Source organism: Staurois parvus, unplaced genomic scaffold (assembly GCF_062004578.1).
Source record: "Staurois parvus isolate SC_StPar_1 unplaced genomic scaffold, SC_StPar_1.0 ptg000158l, whole genome shotgun sequence".
Classification (NCBI taxonomy): domain Eukaryota; kingdom Metazoa; phylum Chordata; class Amphibia; order Anura; family Ranidae; genus Staurois; species Staurois parvus.
This window is the reverse complement of record NW_028317954.1, coordinates 14,544-36,747: the sequence shown is the minus strand read 5'-3', so window position 1 is coordinate 36,747 and position 22,204 is coordinate 14,544. Positions and strand designations below refer to the sequence as shown.

Below are 22,204 nucleotides of genomic sequence, written 5' to 3'. Positions count from 1 at the left end.
GGACTTCTCCAGAGCTTCCCCCATCCTCTGGAACTCTCTACCCCAATTTATCAGACTATCGCCTACTCTGCTCACTGCGACCTCTGAAAACCTCTCTTCAGGGAAGCCTATCCTGCCCTCAGCTAATAATGGAATCTTCTATTCCTCCTACCAGTCCATCCTCCACAGTTTATTACCTTTTGTACCACCTGCCCCTCCCCCTTAGATTGTAAGCTCCAAGGAGCAGGGCCCTCCTAACCCTCTTGTATTGAACTGTATCGTTGCTGTATTGCCTCCCTTTATATTGTAAAGCGCTGAGCAAACTGTTGGCGCATTATAAATCCTGTATAATAATAATGTACTATTTGTCTGTTCCTATAATTAATTAGTAAATATGTAAGCTTTGACAATATTGAAGGACCTAATATACTGCAATATTAGCTATAATAACAAACACAATGCTCAAAGAAGCAAGGTCTTATTTATTTACAAAGTAAAATAATAACAGAAATCTAAACCAATATTAGAGAGTATATAGGAATAATAGTAAAGATGATACGTTACGAAAGTTCATCCTCAAAGCCAAGTATCTTTTAGCTGGATCCCAGGTAGGAAAAAATGGTCAAAGAAAGCCTGGCCAAAACGGTCTTTAACCACTAGCCTACAGGGCACTTATACCCCCTTCCTGCCCAGGCCAATTTTCAGCTTTCAGCACTGTTGCATTTTGAATGACAATTGCGCGGTCATGCAACACTGTACCCATATGAAATTTTTATAATTTTTTTTGTGACAGATAGAGCTTTATTTTGGTGGTATTTAATCACCTCTGGGTTTATTTTTTCTTAAACCAAAAACCACTGAAAATTTTGAAAAACGAATTCTTCGTTTTTGTTATAAAATTTTGTAAATAAGTGATTTTTCTCCTTCACTGATGTGCGCTAATGAGGCTGCAGTGATGGACACTGATAGGTGGCACTGATGGGCACTGATGAGGAGGCAATGATAGTTGGCACTGATGGGCATTGACAGGCATCACTGATGGGCACTGAAAGGCAGAACTCATATGGCACTGATAGGCAGCACTGATATGTGGCATTGATGGGCACTGGCAGGTGGCATGGATGAGCACTGAGCTGGCACTGATGGACACTGACAGGTGGCGCTGCTGCGGCTACACAGATCATCAGGGCACACTGATCATCAGTGCCCTGATGACTGTGTACATGTCCCCTCCGAAGAATGCCGATTACCGGCTCTCCTCACCTCACGAGCTGTCAGCCTGTTTACATGCGATCAGCTGTGATTGGACACAGCTGATCACATGACCGAGCGACATCTTTGGCTCTTTCCATGGATCGGTGATCCGCTGTGTCCGAGGGACACAGCGCATTGCCAATCGCCGCACTGGGTGCTCCGGGAGCTGCGCATGTGCGGTTAGAATGGGAGGACGTCATATGACGTCCTCCCAGAACGAGAGAACCACCTTGCGTCCATCATATTACTTAATGGCGGGCGGAATGCGGTTAAAAGCCCTCTCAGACACCACCCACACACAAACATCCTTGACCCGCCTGGTGTAGTCCTCTGTCCAATGAGCAAATGTCCATAACTCATAAGGGGCTGTTCTCCCTATTCATTAGGAAGTGTAGAATTACCCCCAGCCATCCTCCTAGAAGTATGTCGTCACTGCCAGAGGGCTCTGCTATATTACCAACAATGCTCGGACCCAGGTCAATCACATCCGGTTTCTTCCTTCTAGCTAGAAGCCATGTAATCTGTCCTTTTAATATTTGTGTCACCAGGGAATCTGGGCTGAGGCTCTCTTTTCTCCATGCCCTACCGCTAGGGGGTATGTGTGAACTCCCAGGACCAGGATTTTGGTTTGCAAACTTTTGTTACACACGCCCTGTTGTAAACTCTTGCTTTATTGACACTCCAAGATGACATCCAACAAGCCAAATGGTTCTTTGATAACCAGGCAGTACGAATCCATAAATGTCTGAAATAAAAAACATGTTGCCTTCCAACATATCCCTAAATTGTATGAGCCTTTACTTCCGCTTTAACTCAGTAAACTATACAGCCTAAAGAAGAAAATTAAGGTAAACAAATTTAATTACACAATTTAAAGTAAATGTAAAGTCAAAATCGTATTTCTAATTTTGGATAGAAAGGGGAAAGATTAAACCCTTCTGTTTTTTCATGCAATCCAGGGCTCCATTAGTGAGATTTCCCGCTACTTCCTGTCCTGCTGACACTACCAACCAGGAAGTGAGGAAACAGCAACAGAGACATAAAAAAAACTTTAGCAGAATAGGGAAGGTTAGAATCCCGATAAGATTTTAATTTGTCTGCCTTACTTATGTACCTATGTCAAAAGTTAGCCTGCAGTTTCATGTTTGTGTATTTTTATCTCCTTGGTGCAGTGCTGTTCCTGATTCCTTCCACATGTGTGTCTGTGCTCACCTATGGGCGTTGTGTGCTGTTCTCTGGGTTTTATTTCCTTCCCTTCCATCACTTCCTGGCCCGCCTCCTTGTTTGCCTGCCTATATAAGACATGCTCAGTCTAGGCCACGTTGCCTTAGCAATGGCCTAGTTGTCTGAGTGCCTGTGTGTTGCTATCGCCTGTATTGCCTGTATAGGCTACTCATGTACCGGCCCTAGCTTCATTCTCTGACTGCTTGTTTTCTGCCTGTCCTGACCTCGGCTAGTCTATCGGATTTCTGTTTGTCTCCTCCCATTGTACTCTGCTCCTGCGAGCAGTCTCCTCAGCTGGGCGTAACCAGGGGCCTGACCTGGTCCCAGCTTGCTGAAATTCCATCCCCACAATCAGGGGCTCTGGTGAAGAAGCAGGCTGGGGCTTAGACTTTGTGCCCCGGGGAACCCCAAGTTGACTATCTACAAGGGCTCACTACCACAAGTGCTGACACAAGAGCAGCAGCTCTCCCAGGTCTCTCCCTCCTCATTAGATCAGACACAGCAACAGGAACATTTTCAAATCACAGCTGGTGGGGAGGGAGAGGGGGTGGCGGGATTAGTCATGCTCTGTCTGTCTTATAGATATACAGAGGCAGCTTGATGGCAAGCATGTGTGAGTTCCTTAGAGCAAATGCTCAGTTTTCAGGCAACAGCAAGGGCTTAGACTCCGCGCCCTGGTGAACTCCAAGTTGACTATCTACAAGGACTCACTACCACATGTGCTGACACCCTACTGCAGATTTTCTCTTTATCTATTAATAAATGTTGTCAGCAGGACAGGAAGTGATGGAAAATCAATTTAACAGAACCCTGGTTAGCAGTATTAGCCTTTTGACACCGGCCCTGGCATCTGAAACCCCTTAAATGGCCAAGAGGCAAGGTTTTTTATCATGTGACTGCTGTGATTGGCTGTTACAGAGGTCACATGATTGGAAAGCTCCCGATTGCACATAGCAATCATAAGGTATTCGTTAGCCACCAGTAACTGTGGCACGAATGTGCATGGTGCTCACTCTTGGCACAGTTCTGTTTTCCTTTTTGTATGTATACAATCATGGCCAAAAATATTGGCACCCACCCCTGCATTTCTGTCAGGAAACGCACTACTTCACCCAGAAAATTGTTGCACTTACAAATGTTTAGGGATTCTAGTGTTTATTTCTTTTGTTTGTATTGGTATGACAAAAGAGTGGAGAAACAAAAAGCCAAATCTGACACATTCCACACAGAACTACAAAAATTGACTGGATAAAATTATTGGCACCTTCTCAAAATTGAAAGAAATAATTGCATTCCAAGTTTGTGATGCTCCTTTAGTTTGTAACTAAACTCATCTGTATCAATTAACATGTGCTGATAAGATAGAAATCACACCAGCAATCAGTTAAAATGGTGAAAAATGTACTCAACTTTGCTGTTGTGTGTCTATGTGCCACATGGAGCATGGAGAAGAGAGAGCAGCAGAGGATTTGAGGGCAAAAATTGTGGAAAAGCATGGACAATCTCAAGGTTAGAAGTCCATCATCAGAGATATTAATGTTCCTGTGTCCACTGTGCACAACATTATCAAGAAGTGTCCAGCCCAATGCACTGTAGCTAATTTCCCTGGATGTGGGCAAAAGAGAAGAAGCAAAGATTGCAATGAAGGATAGTTCAAAGGGTGGAACTTCGATCAGCTTCCAGACAAATTCAAACTGACCTTCAAGCACAGGTTACTTCCTCTGGATCAACTGTGGGTATAAGATTATAACTTTTTTTATGGTTGAACTGGATGGACTTTTGTCTTTTTCAGCCAGACTATGTAACTGTCAGCTCACACTATAAAATCGCCATCTGAATGAAAAGGGACGCTATGGTAGGAGACCCATGAGGACCCCATTGCTGACACAAACATAAAGCCAAAATTTACCCGAGGATGCCAAAATCCTTTTGAGAGAATGTGCTGTGAACAGACGAAACAGGATTACAGCTTTTTGGTAAAGCCCATCATTCTAATGTTTTCAGAAAAAGAAATTAGGCCTTTAACCACTTGCCCTCCAGAGGATTTACCCCCCTTCCTGACCAAGCCATTTTTTGCGATACGGCGCTGCGTTACTTCAACTGACAATTGTGTGGGCATGTGACGCTGCACCCAAATGATATTTACGTCCTTGTTTTCCCACGAATTGAGCTTTCTTTCAGTGGTATTTGATCGCCTGTGCGTTTTTTATTTTTTGCGCTATAAAAAATGCAACAATTGAGAAAAAAACAATATTTTTTAATTTTTGCTATTAAACATGTTCAGTAAAAAAAATTAAGTACAATTTTGTCAGAAATTTAGGCCAAAATGTATTCTGCTGCATGTCATTGCTAAAAAAATCCCAATACATGTAAATAAATTGGTTTATGTGAAAGTTATAGTGTTTACAAAGTTTTACTAGTAATGGCGGCAATCAGCGACTTATAGCGGGACTGTGGTGGGCATTCTGACACTGGAGGGAACTGACTTAGTGTCACTGACATCCCCAGTGAAACCAATACAGTGATCAATGCTAAAAAAAAGCACTTACACTGTACTAATGGCTCTAGGCAGGAAGGGGATAACATGAGGGGCGATCAAAGGTTTAACTGTGTGCTGTTTCACCAAGTGCTGTGTCCGTGTGCTTCACTGTGAGCACACTGCTTTGGATGGCTGTGCTCTGCACAGCCATCCAAAACAGTGTGCACCAGCTGACAGGGAGAACTGTCAGAGAGCGGAAATACCTGGAAATGCAAAATCACGTGATTTTGTGCAACCGTGCCATCCTGTAGCAGTATTTCTGTTATAGGGCGGTCGGGAAGTGGTTAAAGAAAATAATACAGTCAAACATAGTAGAGGTTCCCTGATGTTTTGGAATTGCTTTGCTTCTTCAGGCACTGGATGTCTTGACCGTGTGCATGGCATTATGAAATCTTAAGACTACCAAAGAATTCTGGGGTGCTATGAGGACCCAGTGTCAGAAAGTTGGGTCTCCATCAGAGGTCATGGGTTTTACAGCAGGACAATGACCCAAAGCACACATCAAAAAGCACCCAGAGTTTCAGAGTCCAGATCTCAATCCCATAGAACACCTGTGGAGAGATCTTAAAACAGCAGTTGGGAAAAGGAACCCTTCCAATCTGAGAGACCTGGAGCAGTTGGTGAAAGAAGAGTGGTCCTAAATTCCAGTAGATAGGTGAAAGAAACTTTTTGATGGTTACAGGAAGCAATTGATTTCAGTTTTTTCCAAGGGGTGTGCTGCCAAATATTAAACTGAGGGTACCAACAATTTTCCAGTCCATTTTTGGAGTTCTGCACGGAATGTGTCAGATTTGGTTTTTTGTTTTTCTACTTTTTTGTGTCATACCAATACAAACAAAAGAAATAAACATGAGAATACCTAAACATTTGTAATTGCCACCATATTCTGGACGAAGTAGTGCATTATCAGATAGAAATACAGAAGTGCTGATATTTTTGGCCATGTCTGTAAATGCGACCTCTCGGTGGGTGGGCTTTAACACCGAGAGGCCGCATATATGCGTACCCAAAACTGAACTGCGCAGAGAGCAAGCACCATGTACACTCCTGGCACAGTTACTGGCGGCTAATGGAAAGCTCCCGATATGCATGCGGCCGACAGGAAACTTAACCTGATAGGGGATCTAATTCTTTCCCACTCTATCCAAAAAGTGTGCTAGACATACAGTCTTAAGAATTGTATAATTTTTTGCAGCGGATTGTGAACATTAGCTACACAACGATACAAAAAACAGAATTCTGCCATAGTACCATAACAAATGAATAGGAAAATACTTGTTAGTTAGGGCATGTTGCACCTTACAGTATATGTTGAATGCATTGCAATCTGTCAAACAGAATGAAGGTCTCATTTTGACAGACCTATGTGATACTGAATTTCAAAATCGGTCGGTCAAGGTTTTTATGATAATGATCTCTTAGTGATCGAAATGTCTGTGCAGATCTGTCTGCCATCTAATGCTCATATGATATGACTGGTTAGCATGCACAACATTTTCATATTTCTCATTCATTTCTTACATACTTTTATCATTTCAACCATATTGCCTGTTTTGTAACATGCAATCCACGTTTCATAGGTATAAAAGGGAGTGGTACAATTATGAGTTTGCATATCATGATTTTTCCAAGCGTAATTAGAGTTCCGTGTTTTGCTTGGACATGTTTAAATAAGGAAGACTTAAAGTGTTACTAAACCCAGGACCCTGCATTCACTATATCTGGTCTCCCACAGCGCACACAACATGGAAACGCAATTGTTTTAGTAAATATAAACTGCTAAATACCTTTTCTCATCAGCAGTTACAGCAGTCTTGTGACTTCTATCAGTGTCCAGCCGAACACTGCTTACAGCTTGTAGGAGCCGTTTTCACTTTGTTCTAGGACAGGGGTCTCCAAACTGTGGCCCGAGGGCCAAATGTGGCCTTGGGAACTATTCCCTTCACTGATATGCGGTACTTTTTCTTCCAATGACATCAAAGGCAGGGCACTATTCCTCCCACTGACACCATCAATAGGGTACTAATCCTCCCACTGACACCATCAACGGGGTACCATTTCTCCCACTGACACCACAGACAGTGACCTTAAGAGAGCGATTCACACCAGACATCCCAAGAATATTACTACACTGAAACAGTTTTGTGAAGAGGAGTGGTCCAAAATTACTCCAGATCGTTGTGCAGGTCTGATCTGCAACTACAGGAAACGTTTGGTTGAAGTTATTGCTGCCAAAGAAGGGTCAACCAGTTATTAAGTCCAAAGGTTCACATACTTTTTCCTCCCTGCACTGTGAATGTTTACATGTTATGTGCAATTAAACCATGGCAACATCTAATGTTTGTGTAGTATTATGTTCAGCAGACTGTGTTCTTCTATTGTTGTGACTTAGATGAGGTTCAGAGCACATTTTATGCCCAATTCATGCAAAACTCCACATAATCCCAAGGGGTTCACATACTTTTTCTTGCAACTGTATTTTTACCTAGTAATCTGTCCAGTAATACACTTCTTTTTTAGGGCATCTCCACTCTGGATTGAGGAGCATTTGAGACACTTTTGGACAGCAACACTGTCTAGAGAAGGTAGTGTTAGATGGACCAGTAGAGTACAATAAACTTTACATAATTGGCTAAAAAATTAACGCTGTGCTCCAGTTAATCCTTTTTAAGCAGTTACAGAAACAATTGTTTTCCTTTTGGGATAAAGTTTTCACATAAAAGAAAAAAGTAAACGACTGTAAGCACCCCTGTCAGTGATAAATGGTTTGTCTCAACCCTCTAACTGCTACTTTTGCTGTTTGGTCCATTATTGAAAGTTGAAAAATAACAGACATAATGGCCAGATTACCATGTAAAAACAGAAAAAAAGGACTACAAAAACAAATGCAACAACTACATCTTATAAATTGGTAAACAGCAATATAATAACGTTTTGGTTTTGGGTAAAGTGGTTGCATAGGCTGAAGGTATTTCTAACACACAGCATAGAAACACACCATATGGGCATGCTATATGTGTGAGACTTTTTCACAGCCTAGATGCAAAGAGGTGTCTAAAATTCAAGGAGCACACTTCAAGAGGTTCTAAAGGCTCAAGGTTTTATACCTTCATGCATTCTATGGATGAAGATAAAAAAATCTTCAGTGTGCAGCTCCCCCCTCAGCACCTCCAATACTTACCTGAGCCCCATTTCAATCCAGCGATGTGCACAAGATGTCACAAGTTAGGCTGGCCATACACTATACAATTTTCTTGAGATTTTTGGTTTAGATTTACCAAAAACCATATAATAGGAGGTCAAACCTAACAACACTTTCAATTGTATCCAATTAAAAAATAAATAAATAAAATTAGGCAGGCCCTTGGACTACATAGTTGAAGGTAAATCTAAAGGAAATTGGACATAAATTTGTATTTCTTTTTTGTGTGTTCTTACCTCCTTGCTGCAGTGCTGTTCCTAATCCCTTTCACATGTGTTTGCCTGTGTTCACCCATGGGTGTCATCTGCTGTTCTCTGGGTTTTGTTTCCTTCCCTTCCATCACTTTCTGGCCCTCCTCCTTGTTTGCCTGCCTATATTATTATACAGTATTTATATACGACATGCTCAGTCGAAACCACTTTGCCTGAGCAATGGCCTAGTTGTCTGAGTTTTGATAGCGCCTGTATTGACTACTTGTGTATAGATCTGGCTTTGTTCTCTGACTGTGCTTGTTTTCTGCCTGTCCTGACCTCGGCTAGTCTATCGGATTTGTCTCCTTCCATTGTACTCTGCTCCCGCGAGCGGTCTGCTCAGCTGGGCGTACCTGGGGGCCGTGACCTGGTCCCAGCTTGCTGCAAGTCCATCCCCACCATCAGGGGCTCTGGTGAAGAAGCAGGCTGGGGCTTAGACTTTGCGCCCCGGGGAACCCCAAGTTGACTATCTACAAGGGCTCACTACCACAAGTGCTGACACAAGAGCAGCAGCTCTCCCAGGTCTCTCCCTCCTCATTAGATCAGAACCGCAACAGGAGCATTTTCAAATCACAGCTGGTGGGGAGGGAGAGGGGGTGGCGGGATTAGTCATACTCTGTCTGTCTTATAGATATACAGAGGCAGCTCGGTGGCAAGCATGTGTGAGTTCCTTAGAGCAAATGCTCAGTTTTCAGGCAACAGGAATTTTGTTTTGTTTTATACAGACCTAAATACAGCCCATTGTGTTCAATGTGCCCATACACAAAGGTGTGTAAACATGCGCTGCATATTGATCAGTAAAAAAAACATTTACAGAAATACAGAAAGGTGCCGGTCAGAATTTTTGCATGTATATCTGCAAATAAGCACAAATGCCATGCTTCCTGCTTCTGTGTGCATACTCACAAATGATATACAGCCCATCCTTGTGTTTTTCTGCTAGGAATGTCTGATGCTCATACATCAATACAGTGTGCAAGAGGCTAAAGTGTATTTAGATCATCTGTCACTGGTTAAGTGTGTTTAACCAGTTCCAAGCCACCTTATAGCAGAAATACTGCTACAGGGCGGCACTGGTGCACAAAATCACATGCCATACAAACCAGTCTGCTTACAGTAAAGCACACACAGTCCCCATAGTGAAGCAGCACACAGTTAACGCTTTGATCGCCCCAGATGTTAATCCCTTCCTGCCTAGTGCCATTAGTACAGTGTCAGTGCTTTTTATTAGCACTGATCACTGTATTGGTGTCACTGGGGATGTCAGTGAAACTAAATCAGTTCCCCCCCATGTCAGAATGCCCACCGCAGTCCCGCAATAAGTCGCTGATTGCCACTATTACTTGTAAAGAAGAAAAAAATTCCAGTATATATACACTGCCATTTGTAAACGCTATAGCTTTCACGTAAAAAAAAAAAAATATGCATGTATTGGGATTTTTTTTTTAATAAGACATGTAGCAGAATACATTTTGGCCAAATTTGACAAAATATGATTTTTTAACATTTTTTTACTGGACATATTTATTAGCAAAAAGTCAAAAATATTGTTTGTTTTTTTTCTCAAAATTGTCAGTCTTTTTTTGTTTATAGCGCAAAAAATAAAAACTGCACAGGCGATCAAATACCACAGAAAGAAAGCTCTATATCTGGGAAAAAAGATGTAAATTTCATTTGGGTGCAGTGTTGCATGACTGCACAATTGTCAATTAAATTTACACATCACTGTATCGCAAAAAATGGCCTGGTCAGGAAGGCGGGGTAAATCCTCTGCGGGCAAGTGGTTAAATATAAAGCTAATTCTTTACTGTTGTGGCATTGGCGCAGTACTTGAGGGCTAAGCATGAAACATATGCAACAGGAGAAAACATTAATGTTGATCTGTACATGTAGGAGGGGTAACCAATGTTCATTTCAAATAGCTTACTACTCTTACCAGCCAATTTGCGTATTGTTTAGGCAGTGTCTAAAGTGAGAAGCCAGACAGCTGTCCCTTTAACAGTCTGTAGACAGCAGATAGTTATGAATGTAGTTGTCGTCAGCCACTTCCTTATGCGTACATGGGGGTTAGAGAGAGAATTCACAGAGCAAAACTGCAAATATAAAGCTGGGTAAAAGTAGAACTAAAAGACTGCTCAGTCACCTTTATCCATGTCTTCTCCAGGCAAAAGGGGATGTGTCCAGACAATTTTCCAGTTGTGACATCCAAAGCAAATCATTGGCTTCACAAACAAGACTGACAGGTCAATAGACCAATTGGAAATCTCTTTTACAGCAAGCTGTGTGTTAACTCCACACTGCCAACAAGGCTTCACTGGAGAGAACTGTTTGTTCTTTCATTACAAAGTAGCTTGTCACTGATCACAGTAAGAAGATTGTAAAATACCAAGTTTTCATTGAAAACAATCCAACACAGCTCAGTACTCTCCTTGAGGCTTTTTGGTATTTGCATAAGAGGTTGTTAACATAGGCAGCTAGTTTCCCACACTAAGACTGGTTTCATACATATGCGGTGCGGTATATCGCATGTGATTCACACAGGAACCGCACCGCACCCTTTTTTTGGTCCGCACTAGAATCGGATCGCATGGGTATTCACACCTATACAATCCGATTCTGCACATTGCACTGCGTTTTGCGGACCGATTTTGGGGTGTTGTTAACTTAATATACACACCCGCAGCCGTTCGCATGAATGGGGTGCGATTGTGATGTAGTGCAGAATTCACACTGAAAATGTGGTGCAGAATTCACACTGAAAATGCTGCGAATTCCGCTCTTCATCAGTGTGAACCCAAGCTAAGCCTAGGTTCACATCTACTGTATGCAGGTTGCATTTAAGCTGTTTCTGCATTGCGTTTTTGCACCCTTTTTTTTGCATTTTTGATGCATTTTATTTCCATTCTTTAAAATTTTTCTTGTTGCTAGGCAGATTTAAGATGCAAAACGCAGCAAAAACACAATAAATGCTTTTCTGCAGCGTTTCCATTGAAGTCTATAGAACCAAAAATGCAACATTTTGCGTTAAAAATAGTCCCTGAGCCTGGGTTCACATTTATGCGGAGCGGAATTCGCAGTGGTTTCTGTGCGAGTTCCGCGACTCATCACAATCTCACCCCATTCATGCGAACCGCTACGGGTGTGTATGTTAAGTTAACAACACCCCAAAATCGGTCCACAAAATGCGGTCCGCTGTGCAGAATCGGATACATGGGTGTGAATACCCATGTGATCCGATTCTAGTGCGGACCAAAAAAAGGGTCCTGCACCTTTTTGGTGCAATTTGAGCCTTACAAAATGTATGGCTCAAATTGCACCACACAAAATTCGCATGTGATTTTCACAGGAATGCGGTGTGGTTCCTGTGCGAATCACATGCGGTATGCCGCACCGCACAAGTGTGAACCCAGGCTTACCCTTTCCAAAAAGCGCACTGGGTGAAAACGCGCAGATGTGAACATGTCCCATAGGAAATCATGTTAAATGGACTGTACTGAGTTTCTGCAAAACGGTGCAGTGAACGCTTAGGTGTGAACCTATGGCAAAAGTTATCTGCTGGGCATTGCTTTTCAGAGGTGGTTGACTGGTGATTTGCAGCTGTTCAGGAGGTGAACATTTCCACCCCTCTGTTTTCTTTTTTTCTAATCCCAAGGGAGATTTTGTATTTTAATACTGTGCTGCAACTGTGTGCTTAGCAGTTGTATTGACTTCAATGAGTGTGTTTGATAAGCATTGCTTACCAATCCTGATGTGCTAAATAAGAGTGATTGTAAAGTTGCTTATTTATTTATTTGTAATAACAAACATGTCTATACTTACCAGCTATGTGAAGTTGTTTTGCACAGAGCAGCCCTGATCCTCCTCTTCGGGGGTGCCCCGACTCTTCCTCCCTACTTAGTGCCCCCATAGCAAGCCACTTGTTTTGGGGGCACTTCTGCAGGCTCAATCCTGAGCCCCACTCTGTGTCCATTCACACGCTCCCTCCTCACTGGCTGTAATGGAGCCAATGGGGTTGATTTACGAAAATTGTAGAGTGCAAAGTTTGGTGCAGCTGTGTATGGTAGCCTGTCAGCTAAGGCTGCTTCCACACTGATCTGGTTTTCTTCCGCTTTTGCGTTATAAAAAGCAGAACAAAAAACGTGTGACCATGTATTCCTATGGAACACTTCACACTGATCCATTGTGGGTCAGGTGCATTTTTTAAAAGTCCTGCTTGCTGCATTTTTGATACAAGTTTGGTGCAGTAAAGAAAACACACAAAGAATGCACCTCCCCATTGAAATCAATAGAAAACACAGCAAAAACACATATAAAAACGCACCCGCTGTGTATTTTTGGTGCGGTTATTGAGTCACACATCATGTTAAAAAAACACACCACAAACATGATAAAAACGCAGCAAAAATGTGGATCAGTGTCAAAGTATCCTAACTTCAACTTGTTCAGTGAAGTTTTGACAAAAAACCTGGAAGCTGATTGGTTTCTATGCAGAGCTGCACTAGATTTTGCACTCTCCAGTTTTAGTAAATCAACCCCAATGGCTCCTGCTGCTGTATCTATGCCAATGAGGAGGGAATGAGCCGACAGAGCCGCTGCTCTCGGTTACATAGCTGGATCAACATCGGGCTCTGGTAAGTACAAGGTGGCGCTGGGGCGAGGGGAGCTGAATGTGCAAGGTTTTTTTTACCTTAATGCAGAGAATTCATTAAAGTGGTTGTAAAATCTTAAAATTTTTCACCTTAATGCATTCTATGCATTAAGGTAAGAAACCTTCTGTGCCTGGGATTCCCCCCCAGCCCTCCACCTTATACTTAACTGAACCCCATTGCAACCAAGTGCTGTGCATGAGAGCAGTAGCTCTGTCCATCCTCACAGGGCAGATTGAAAGCAGTGGAGCCATTGGCTCCCGCTGCTGTCAATAAAACTCTGTAATGAGGGAACAGAGTGGGGGGGTGCAGAGTTGTGCCCCACTGTCTGTGTCTATGGAGGACACAAGCAGCAGGGCTCAGGAGCGAGGTCACACAGATGCCACATAACAAGGGACTTTCTATGGGGGCACTGGATGAAGAGGGAGAGCCAGGAGTGCCTGTGGGGTACCCATGAAGAGGAGGATCGGGGCTACTCTGTGCAAAACCATTGTATATATGACATGTTTTTATTTAAAAAAACAATGCTTTACACTCACTTTAAAGGTACAAAAAAAGCTACCTTTAGAACTACTTTAACTTTCTTGCACTGTGAAGCATTGTGATCATGGCAATATAAACTGACCTGAGAGCCCACCATCCTATTTGGAAGGTGGGTGATCAGGGGTCGATAAAAATGCAGATCAACTGACTATTTTTACCACTCATGTGAACTAAGCAATACAAATTTTCAGGACCAGCTTTCTGGGGTCTACTTCTTAGTTTAGGATCAAATCACACCATAGAGACGCAGTCCAGATGAGTTTCTGCATGTGCGTTTTTGACATTTGTGACACATTAAATCTGCCTTGGAACACACTGGAAAGCACAAAGACGCACCAAAAATGCACTGGAACGCATATGTCCCTTTTTGTCGATGTGGTTTTGACGCATCCCAGTGCGTTTTTTATGCTTTCCGGTGCATTTTCCCCCTCTTTTTCTTCAATTTAAATAGGGACATGTGCATTCCAGTGCATTTTTGGTGCGTCTTGGTGCTTTCCAGTTAGTTCCAATGCAGTTTTAATGCATTTTAATGTGTTCCAGTGCAGTTCTGTGCAGGAAAAATGCAGCCTGTTCTACTTTTTTTTCTGCAACTGGAAGGCACTGGAACTGCAAGCACTGATGTGAACTATGACATTGACAACCATATAACCTACTTTCTGTGCATTTTGGATGCAGAAAAAAGTAACTGAAACGCATGTAGTGTGAACTGGCCCTTAAAGCGGAGCTCCACCCAAAAGGGGAAGTTCTGCTTTAACCACCTGCCGACTGCAGATAGCTGAATGACGGCTACACTGCAGCCGGCCAGTTCTGGGAGGGCGTCATAAGACATCCTCCCAGAACACGCTCTCCTGCACGACCCCGGGGGCGCGCACCCGGCGATCTTCGTGATCGCTGGGCCCTACGTCCGCAGCTGATCACTTGATGTGGTAAAAGGCCAATCACAGCGGCCTTTTACCACATGATGAGCCGTGTCCACTGACACGCTGATCACCAGGAAATGCAATTGCTGGTTCTCGGCTGCACTTTCCTCACGCTGTCAGAGCGTGAGGAAAGTACTGCCGAGAACCGGGGGTTTTCAGAGCAGGGATCGGCACTGATCATCGGGGCACTGATGATCAGTGCCCCGATGATTTGTGCCCAGCAGTGCCGCCCACCTGTGCCCAGCAGTGCACCCACCTGTGCCCAGCAGTGCACCCACCTGTGCCCAGCAGTGCACCCACCTGTGCCACCCAGCAGTGCCACACACCTGTGCTCAGAAGTGCCACCTACTTGTGCCCACCAGTGCCACCCAACTGTGCCCATCAGTGCAGCCCAGCAGTGCTGCCAGTCAGTGCCACCAGTCAGTGCCCAGTGGTTGTGCCAGTCAGTGCCTAGCAGTGCCACCAGTCAGTGCCCAGCAGTGATGCCAGTCAGTGCCACCTATCAGTGCTGTCTATCAGTGCCACCTATCAGTGCCGCCTATCTGTGACACCTCATTAGTGCTGCCTATCAGTGCCACCTTTTCATGCCACCTCATTAGTGCTGCCTATCAGTGCTGCCTATCAATTCCCATCAGTGCTGCCTATCAGTGCCCATCAGTGCCGCCTTTTAGTGCCCATCAGTGCTGCCTCATCAACGCACATCAGTGAAGAAGAAAAATTACCTGTTTGAAAAATTTTATAATAGAAACAAAAACTTTTTTTTTTTCAAATTTTTTGCAATATTTTTGTTTATAGCGCAAAAAGTAAAGTGCCCAGAGGCGATTAAATACCACCAAAAGAAAGCTCTATTTGTGAGAAAAAAATGATAAAAATTTTATATGGGTACAATCTTGCATGACCACGCAATTGTCATTCAAAGTGCGACAGCGCTGAAAGCTGAAAATTGGCCTGGAAAAGAAGTGGGTATAAGTGCCTGGTAGGCAAGTGGTTAAGGCTTTGCTGTCTCCTGCTCCCTGTTAAGGATTGGCACCTTTGGGAAGCAGGGGGGAGGGGGTACCTGAATTTGACAGGTACCGACTCCCACTTCTGCTGCAAACGCCTAGACAATTGGAAGTGGACGTTTTCTCCCCCCCCCCCCCCCCGTAGTCTTCTGGGACATGTGTCACAAAGCGCAGCGCTATTTGCGTAAGAGCAGTGTGCACCCGGCTGTGAAGCCATGAGCTGTGACAGCCAGGTGACCACACTGAAGAAGCCAGTGCTGAGTAGAAGGTCGGTCAACGCTGCAGGTGTGAGGACAGGTGAGTGTCCGTTTTATAAAAAAGTCAGCAGCTACAGTTTTTGTAGTTGCTTTTATTTTTTTTTAATTCCCACTGGACATCTGCTTTAACCATTAGCCGCCCGGCCAATGGCCGTTTGGCGGCTTGAAAAGCGTTGCAGCTTTCCGGGTGCACGCCATTTGGCGTGCTCCCACACATGCGCGGTTTGCGCGATTGCAGAGCGACGCAGCAGTGCGATCTGTCACCGCTCGTGCATCTCGGACACGGCCGATGACAGATCAGAGTACCGGCTCCGTTGCCGGTACCATGTGACCTGCTGTGAACAATCACAGCAGGTCACATGACAGTTGTATACAATGGATGGCTTCATTCATGATGCCATCCATTGTATACTAGTGCCTAGCTGTGAATGGTCACAGCTAATCACATGCACATGTCATGTGATTAGCTGTGACCAAATCACAGCTAAGCACAAAAAAAAAAAAGAAAAGCTGAATGAATCGATTTCATTCAGGTAAATGCTTGCTTATAGCAAAGTAATTCTTTGCTATAAGCAAATTGTGTAAAAAAAAAAAAAAAAAAAAAAAAATACTGATCACTTCCCCAAAGTAGTACAGTGTTACTATGGTAACATTGTACTATTTTGGTCATAGTAAAATATGAAAAAAAATCTTAAAAATGTTTTTTAAAAAATGTAATAAAAAATTAAATATAATAAAAAAATAATAAAAAATTAAAAAAAAAAATATATATTTTTTTTTTTCATACTGTCACCAGTCAGTGTCGCTGTTCACCGCCATGCCAGTTATATGATGACGCTGTACTGCACTGGTGACAGTATGTAAAAAAAAAAATAGTAAAAATAATTTTTTTAATTTTTTCATTTTCCGAAAAATTATGACAAAAAAATACAACTTCAAAAAACTCGCCATGCCTCTTATGAAGTACGTCGGACTGTCTATTCTGCAAAAAGGGGTCATTTGGGGGATATCTGTACTGTTCTGACATTCTTGGACCTCAAGATATTAGATTGGCTGTCAGTACTTCAGGATTGATCAATATTCTGATCTATACCATAGTTTGTGAACTCTATAACTTTCCTACAAACTAAAAAATACATGCTAATTTGGGTTATTTTCACCAAAGACATGTAGCAGAATACATCTCGGCCTAAATTTATAAAGAACAATTATTTATTTGTAAACTTTTATAACAGAAACAAAGAAAAATGTGTTTTTTTTTCAAAATTTTTGGTATTTTTTTTGTTAATTTAGCAAAAAATAAAAACCCCAGCGGTGATTAAATACCACCAAAAGAAAGCTCTAGTTGTGTGAAAAAAATGATCAAATTTTAGCTTGGGTACAATGTTGTATGACCGCGCAATTGTCATTCAAAGTGTGAGAGCGCTGAAACCTGAAAACTGGCCTGGGCAGGAAGGTGTAAAATTGCACGGTATTGAAACGGTTAAGGTCCAAGCAGTACATAGATAGTGCTCAGCTGTATTGTTTCAAGTGCATTAATACAGCTACAATCACAGAAAACAATCTGTGATCCTAAGTGTTGTCGAATATTAATATAGGTCCACACAGAAACAGTTCAGGAGACAAAACTGTTGTCATATCAATAGGAGGAAGAATGACGATGTGTATATTTATATAAATGTATTTTTCCCGCAGCAACTAGTCCAACAGTTCTTTTCCAGAGAGATGCATTTATTCGGATAAAGATATTTGCAACAGATGACAGAAATCCAGCTGAATACTTGTAAATATTACAATGAACAACAGCCCTCAGAGTCCCATTTAAGATACTTCATATCAAGCATAGAGATACTACACCGTCCAGCATATGTCCAATCTATAATATGCACCTAGGCAGCTTCCATGCGTGCAATAATGCGAGTTATGATCAGGGGTGTACTGACCATTTGGAAACTCGGGCACTGCCCGAAGGCCCAGGGTTAGTAGGGGGCCCCATGAGATGCCCCTGGTACCTTTTTCATAGGCTTTTTTGAGTTTGGGCAAGGACACAGGGGCCCCATGATCCCCTATTGCTCGGGGGCCCCATGAGTTGTCAGTCCGACCCTGGTTATGATCTATACCTGTGCTTCCATATTAATGAAAGGAAGAAGCTCTTCTCCCAGCCAAAATAAACTTCCCTTGAAATACAGTTTCAAAAAGGGGTTCCTGATTGGCTGACATAACACTTTTGATCTTATATGAAAAGACCTCACTTGTCACTATAAGACTTCACTATTACTATAGATAACAATTGGCTCATGTACACTGCAGCTCCTAAACTCACATTCAGGAGCTGTTCTGTGTTTTTTTTTTTCAGCAGCCCTGAACTCTCCCTAATGTTTTCCTATGTGTCCATGTACACATAGTTGTTCACAGTCGTTTACAGGCAGTTGGGTTTACAGTCGTTTTTTTTAACGTACCAAACTTGCGTTCAGGAGTAGATTTTACCGGCGTTTCAAACGCCAAACACTTGTAAATGCATATAAATGCTTGTAAACGAAGTTAACCATTTTTATAAGCGTTTGCGTTTAGAAGTGTTTTTTAACTGTTCCATGTCCAGAGCCTTTTTTCATCATCAGAAATGCATGCAAAGCGTTTTCCATGTATTCAAATGGACCTAGTACACCAGTGCAATCAGTTACAGGTTTTGCGTGAAGGAAAAAATGGTAGAACGTGCAGTATTATGCTCATGATGGGATCCATAGTGAATACAACCAGAAAAGACAGGTAATCTCAATACATACTGATCTCTCTGATTCTGCTCTCTCTATTCCTCTCAGAATGTCCTGAAATAGTTAATTTACTATTTTTCAGTGCATTCTAGGCATTTGGAAAGGTCTCCTGAGGTTATCTTTTAAAAACGCTTCTGAACGCAAACGCACATAAATGCGCTTAAATGCGGTATGCAAACGTGGCTAAACTGACGTTTTTTAACCTATGTTTTCCAGCAGTCAGTTTCCATAGTTCAGAAGAGTTTTCCAAACGCCCCCTCCCCCTGTCCATGAGCCCTTAAGGTCACTATAATGTTTACTAGGTAATCAAGTCATCCTTTCACCATATAATACGCCCTGGAGTCTAACTACCATCAATTAATACTTCATGTATGGTCAAATCACATTCTTTATCATCCTTAAACATGTAAACAATGTACCCTTTGAAATGCCTTATTTGATAAACAGGCTATTCCCAAAATACCAAGGTGACCTTGCAAAAAATTAACATAGCAAAGCGTTCTTTTGATGTGTAAAGTGGTCTTGTCACTGGCCTGTCCAAGAATGTTTCAATATCTTCAATATTATTATTATACAAGATTTATATTGCGCCAACAGTTTGCTCAGCGCTTTAAAATATCTATCTTTCTATATTTTTTTTATATATATCAATATATACATTACATATATAAATAAAATTACAATATCCCTACACTAAGGATCTAAGTACTATTTTGTATGAACACGCTGTCAGGCATATTTACCATTAAGGTCACCATACACATTATCATCTGGCCATACAACCTTTGTACAATCAACTTTAGATTTACCAAAACCATGTAATACGAGGACCATCAAATCATTTTTATGCAATCAGGCAGGTCCTTGCCAGGGGCGGACTGAGAACTCATGGGGAGATTGTACAATTCTATTGTAATGTGTATAGTGAGCTTTAAAAGCGCAGTAACCAGATAGAACCAGATTTCAGTTGTCTGTGCAGAAAAACATGAAATCTTACTGTTTACCCTGGATTACAGCACTTTTCACATTGTCATAGGACTTTACACTGTCAAATAACATTTGTGTGTTTATATTTAGTCACTGTAATAAAAAGTAGATTGCCCCTGTACTATATTATTGTTGTTAACAAGCTACATATAATGGACCTATTCTTATTGTATTATTCTGCAATTCATTTTTAACATGAAAAATTAATCATTGGTATTGTAAAGGAAAAATGTTCACTTGATCTTAGTAATACTAACCTCGATAGTTAATGACATGCTCCCATTAGAGTGCCCCGAAGCCATTTCAGAGGATTGCCCATGAACCCAGATCTTTTTGTCCATACAGTTGTGCACAATGATGTACTTTCCATGTACATAAATGTATTTTTAAGTCTTGCAGAATCCCATAGAAATGAGGCAAGGTAATTTAAAGCTAAAATTCAGGTTTACAGCTAAACACAGTTGCCATCTACTGTATATACAGTTGCAAGAAAAAGTATGTGAACCCCTTGGGATTACATGGAGTTTTGCATGAATTGGGCATAACATGTGCTCTGAACGTCATTTAAGTCACAACAATAGAAGAACACAGTCTGCTTAACATAATACTACACAAACATTAGATGTTGCCATGGTTTAATTGCACATAACATGTAAACATTCACAGCGCAGGGAGGAAAAAGTATGTGAGACCCTAGCTTAATGACTTCTCCCAGAGCTAATTGGAGCCAGGAGTGAGCCAACCTTGACTCCAATCAGTGTGATGATATTGGATGTGTTGCTGACAGCTGTCCTGCCCTTAAAAAACACACACCTGTTTTGGGTTTACTGGTTTCAAGAAGCACTGTCTGATGTGAACCATGCCTCGCAAAAAAGAGCTCTCAGAAGACCTACGATCAAGAATTGTTGACTTGCATGAAGCTGGAAAGGGTTACAAACAGGGGCGGACTGACAACTCATGGGGCCCCCGGGAAATAGGGGATCATGGGGCCCCTGTGTCCTTGCTCAAACTCAAAAAAGCCTATGAAAAAGGTACCAGGGGCATCTCATGGGGCCCCCTACTGACCCCGGGCCCTCGGGCAGTGCCCGAGTTTCCAAATAGTCAGTCCGTCCCTGGTTACAAAAGTATCTCCAAAAGCCTTGATGTTCATGTGTTCACGGTAAGACAGACTGTCTACAAATGGAGAAAGTTTAGCACTGTTGCTACTCTCCCTAGGCGCGGTCGTCCTGTAAAAATGACTGCAAGAGCACAGCGCAGAATGCTGCATGAGGTAAAGAAGAATCCCAGAGTGTCAGCTAAAGACCTACAGAAATCTCTGGCACATGCTAACATTTTTGTTGACACATCTACAATAAGGAAAACATTAAACAAGAATGGAGTACATGGGAGGACACCACGGAGGAAGCCATTGCTGTCCAAAAAGAATATTGCAGCACGTTTGAAGTTTGCAAAAGAGCACCTGGATGTTCCACAGCACTACTGGCAAAATATACTGTGGACAGATGAAACCAAGATTGAGTTGTTTGGGAAGAACACACAACACTATGTGAGGAGAAAAAAAGGCACAGCACACCAACATCAAAACCTCATCCCCACTGTAAAATATGGCGGAGGGAGCATCATGGTTTGGGGCTGCTTTGCTGCCTCAGGGCCTGGACGGATTGTTGTCATTGATGGGAAAATGAATTCCAGAGTTTATCAAGACATTTTGCAGGAAAACGTACGACCATCTGTCCGCCAACTGAAGCTCCGCAGAGGATGGGTGATGCAACAGGACAATGACCCAAAGCATACAAGTAATTCAACAAAACAATGGCTGCAACAGCACAGAATACGCCTCCTGGAGTGGCCCAGTCAGAGTCCTGACCTCAACCCGATTGAAATGCTGTGGCATGACTTTAAGAGAGCGATTCACACCAGACATCCCAAGAATATTGCTACACTGAAACAGTTTTGTGAAGAGGAGTGGTCCAAAATTACTCCAGATTGTTGTGCAGGTCTGATCTGCAACTACAGGAAACGTTTGGTTGAGGTTATTGCTGCCAAAGGAGGGTCAACCAGTTATTAAGTCAAAAGGTCCACATACTTTTTCCTCCCTGCACTGTGAATGTTTACATGTTATGTGCAATTAAACCATGGCAACATCTAATGTTTGTGTAGTATTATGTTCAGCAGACTGTGTTCTTCTATTGTTGTGACTTAGATGACGTTCAGAGCACATGTTATGCCCAATTCATGCAAAACTCCACGTAATCCCAAGGGGTTCACATACTTTTTCTTGCAACTGTACTGTATGCAGTGGTGTCCCAAGGCAGGTGTGGGGGGGTGCGCGCCACACGGGGTGACACCTACTGCACGGGGTGACACCGGACCCGCTCCACGAAAAGGTAAGTTGTAAAGCAAGCCGACGATCCATCCTGCGGGGATCGCCGGCTTTCTTTACAACTTATCTTTTCGTGGAGCGGGTTCAGTGTCACCCCGTATAGGTTGCATGCTGACAATCCCCGCAGGATGGATCGGATCTGAGGATTGGGGAGCATAATGGATTAGACTCCGATCCATTATGCTTAATCCACAGATCCAATACATTCTGCGGGGATCGTCGGAGGGGGTGTCACCAAGTGTTATCA

At 42.5% G+C, this 22,204-nt stretch overlaps 1 protein-coding gene across 2 annotated transcripts in view; it reads right to left on the bottom strand.

Moving 5' to 3' along the window:
* Positions 1–10,682, bottom strand: part of DAO (D-amino acid oxidase) — a 75,725-nt gene extending 65,043 nt beyond the window's left edge. Inside the window, exon 1 of one of the 2 annotated variants that reach the window (XM_089675758.1) lies at positions 10,593–10,682. The gene's annotated coding sequence lies outside the window, so the exon portion shown is untranslated. The other variant, XM_089675757.1, reaches the window with a different exon arrangement.
* Positions 10,683–22,204: the final 11,522 nt, after the last annotated feature.